Source organism: Canis lupus, chromosome 35 (genome assembly GCF_011100685.1).
Source record: "Canis lupus familiaris isolate Mischka breed German Shepherd chromosome 35, alternate assembly UU_Cfam_GSD_1.0, whole genome shotgun sequence".
Classification (NCBI taxonomy): Eukaryota; Metazoa; Chordata; class Mammalia; order Carnivora; family Canidae; genus Canis; species Canis lupus.
In genome coordinates, this window is record NC_049256.1 from 11,215,115 (window position 1) to 11,219,019 (window position 3,905).

Consider the following 3,905-nt stretch of genomic DNA (forward strand, 5'->3'; position numbering starts at 1 on the left):
GTCTCTTAACCCCTAGTTCAGGGTTCTTTGTGCTAATTTTTGGATTGTTCGTACCTTTCTCTGGCAATCTTGGCCATCAGTTGAACACAAATGACTTCCCCGTAGAAAGTTGCTTATTTAAAATTAGACTATTAGACACAACAAGTCTCATTGTAGGAAAGTGCTATTCATCTATAGAGGGAGTAACCTAGAGTAAAGCAAACCAAACAAGACTTTGTCAGTGTTACAGTTTATTAGCAACAGCGCCAAGCCAGAACCTAGGTCTTCTTATGTCAAGCCTTTATCTTAGAAGGTTGTCCCCCATGATGTCTTTTTCTTTTTTATACATGGAAGAATCAGTGCATTTCCTTAAATGCCAAACTTTCCCTAGAGAGAATCCGGTGGGTAAAATAAAGTTCAAAACATTGGTTAGTAGTGGACTTGGTTCAGAGTAAATTCATGATATAAATTTATGATATCCCAGTTTAAAACCTTGGTTGTAATGGGTCTTGATATCTTCTCTTATTTTCTACATTTCAATTTATCATTCTAGCCTAGTACTTTGGACCCCTGAATTTAATTTTTTTTGGAGCTGCCTCTTCAATTTAACTTAATGCCTGACCTTGTCAGCCTTTTCTCTTGATTCTTTATAATAAATGATCAGGATTGAGTGGTAATCCTTCAATGAGAAAAAGTCTACTAAATATACTTATCTTTATCAGGCACTATAATATCTCTGGGCCTTTTACCTGGCATTTCATGCCTTGCCATTTCTGTTCAATGGTTTGTAAAATGGAAAATTTGTGTCTCATGCTTGCCAGACGTTACTGTCCTTAAGTTTTAATGAGTGTCAACAGTGCCCTAGGCACTACACAAAACACCAAAGGAGCACCACCTCTACGTAGTCTATCTAAATAATAGATTGAAGAGCAGATTGCACATGTGGATATATTTTAATCAATCTGCATTTACTGCTGCTGTAAATTACACGAAAACACAGCTACTCCCCAGATGTCATTACCACCCACAATAACCCAATGGGCATTCTCCCACTTTATGTTCTTAACTGTTCCTGAAAAGTTGCACGGAAATCAAATAATGTTGAAAGCTGTCATGGAACCCATTATCCTAAGAAGAACCCTTTTATGAAGCAATAGGTAGCTTATTATTAACTTGCTAAAATTTAGTGTAAGATTCTGGGGTTTTATCCTATAGTCACCTACTTTGAATTCTTGGAAACAAACAATTCATTTTTTTCATTCAACATTATTAAATCCCCACTACAGGAAAGGCAATATAAAACAGAGTGCCTTCTTGCATCAAAATAGTAGAAAAAAGCCGCATATACCCTACAATGCAAGAAGAAAGGATATATCCCCAAAACTGTAACAGCTACTCTAGGGATGCTAGAAAAATTCACAGTGAAAAGAAAACTGACAACAAATTAATAATGCATTTACAGAAATTCAAACATACAAATGAAGGTGACTCATCCTAGAAATTTGTCAAATTTTTAGTGTTTTGTCTCCTGTTTTTGTTTTGTGGGGGGGTTTTTGGTTTGTTTTTTTTGTGGGGTTTTTTGTTTGTTTGTTTTGCCTCGGTTTACCTCTCTGGCAGCTATGTCTCAAGATATTTAAATCTCAAAATAAAATTAGCCAGCATTGCTAGAAAGCACATGACCCATTCGCTCATTCACCAGATACATGGCGTTGCCAGCCCTGCAATGACCGACGTGAACCAGCTCTTTGGGCCAGCTGGTAAAAGTGTCTGTTAATTTAAAATAACCTGTTTGTTAATTGCTTTCAACCCAAGTGGTTCTGTTCCTGCACTTTGAACCCTAAAGGTAGTTTGGAGTAAATGTGTCTGGGACCAAGAGGTAATTAATGCAAGCAGGCAGCCACGGCGGCAAGAGCCAGGATGGAGCAAGCAAGGCCCAGCCCTGGTGTCTGTGCTCTAAGGAACTGATCCTGCTGGTCTGTTGTTGGAATTTTTTTTTCCCCTTTCCCTTCTGCCGTCTGGTTGCAGGCTACATACAACTGGAACCCTCTGCCAAAGCGGGCTGTCCCCTCAGCCCTCTGGCACACTGTGTTGATCAGTAGATAAAGCCTTCCCAGCGGTCACAGCAGCCGCTGCCATCAACAGAGCCACAGTGGCAAGCGGGCAGCTCTGCAGAGGACTTTAGCTGCCTCTCCACCTGCCATCACCTCCTCGGGTCCCCCAAGGTTCTCCTTGTTTGCTGAGAGTCATGGTGGTTGCTTGACCTTGGGCCCTGCAGCTGGCTGGCTTCCAGAAAGTTCCTCTGATGACAAGGTGTGCTGAAGATTGTGTTCACGGCATTCAGGCAGGGAGCAGGGGGCTGGTGGGAGAAAAACCTGCTGCAGTTACCTACGTACCTGCCCCAGCTCTGCCCTCCTCTGCAGCAATGATGCAATCTTCTGGCTTGTGGCCCCCCTCTCTGCCCAGCACCCCGCATCCAGTGGCAGACCAGACAGTGACCACCTCCAGGGTAAATGAAAGCAGCAACAAATAAAAAGAAACACCTCCCCCCCCCAAAAAAAAAATGAACGAAGGAAATGAATCTTTCCAGTCTGTCAAAGCTTCTTTTGCTGCCTGCTGGAAAAAGAAAAAAGAAAAGAAAAGAAGAATTAAAAAAAAAAAAAAAAAAAAGACTGACCTGCCAGCTATTTAAACATGACTGTAACATTTTAAAACATAGGTGACAGACACAGGTTTTATCTGATTGATGCTTCTCTAACTCTCTGAAGTCCTCAGGCCATCTAGAAAGTTATGTCAATTTATAATTTTCCAGTGACTCTGAGTGTGTGTGCGTGTGCATGTGTGTACATGTGCGTGTGCATATGCGTTCTGAAATAGGGACCTGGCATCAGGGCGACGGTTACTCTAATATTCCCTGGTATGGCTGACAGCAAAAATTGCCCTCAAAGATTGAGCTGAGGTAGAACCAGCCAGACTAGTTTTCCCACAACATGTGCTACACCCTCTGAGAAAAGCTGCTTTTTCTTGGCAAACTCATTTTTGCTTTAATGTAACAGGAAAGCATGTGTCATAATGGAGCGATTATTCTCAGTTTCACCATGGCTGGGAATTGGGGGGTGGGGGGAGATGCTTCAGGAAAATGCTGGAGGAGCTTTCCAGAATCGAACCCAGCATTTTGCCCAAATCATAGATTTTTGGTGAAATATGTGTATCGATACCATACTTTTTATTTAAAGATCCCTCTTTCAAAGGACTCTTAATTATATCTAGTTTTTGAACCTTAAATATAGAGCATTTGGGTTTTTTATCTTCACTCAAAACAAGGATAATACTGGTCTACTCTTCCAATTAAGAAAGAGTGGATGTCAAGGTTCTAAGTCAAGAAAAAATTTGTTTCTATTTTCTAAAAAAAAAAAAAAAAAAAAAAAAGTTTCCAAAACCCTTTCAAGTATATTTTTTCTGTTTGATCCTTAACAATAACCCTTGTTGTTTTGTCGGTGTGTAAAATGAGACTTGTATTTTTTTATTTATTTTTTTTTAATTTTTTTAATTTTTTTTTATTTTAATTTAAATGACACTTACCCTTGGCTAATAAATGGTGACACGGGGGTTTAAACACAGCTCTTCTGATTCCAGATGGCAAGTTTCATCTTTGCACTAAAAATTCTCCAGTTTTCCCTAACTTCTCTGGCCTAGCGATGGTGCAGGGCCAGGTTCACCTCTGCTCAGGACAGACCTATACCTGTGGGCCTGGGAATTTAACCAAACTGGCATGAGAGCCGGGAGGGCGGGGTCCCCTCTGCCAGGGTATTCATGTCCATGACAAAGTTGGCTCTTTGTCACACTCTGTTAATCCATTATTATCTTCTTTCTCTTTCATCACTTAGATTCAGGACCAGCCTTAAGGCAAAGCGAAATGCCAATTCCAC

The 3,905-nt window shown here is 40.6% G+C and overlaps 1 long non-coding RNA gene across 1 annotated transcript; it reads right to left on the bottom strand.

The window, feature by feature from the left end:
- Nucleotides 1–213: 213 nt before the first annotated feature.
- On the bottom strand, nt 214–2,998 carry LOC111094050. Its single transcript, XR_005384137.1, has 3 exons — nt 2,654–2,998; nt 2,184–2,335; nt 214–366 (listed from the first exon to the last, which is right to left on the bottom strand). It is a non-coding gene; the product is annotated as an uncharacterized LOC111094050 (long non-coding RNA).
- Between the last annotated feature and the right edge of the window lie 907 nt (nt 2,999–3,905).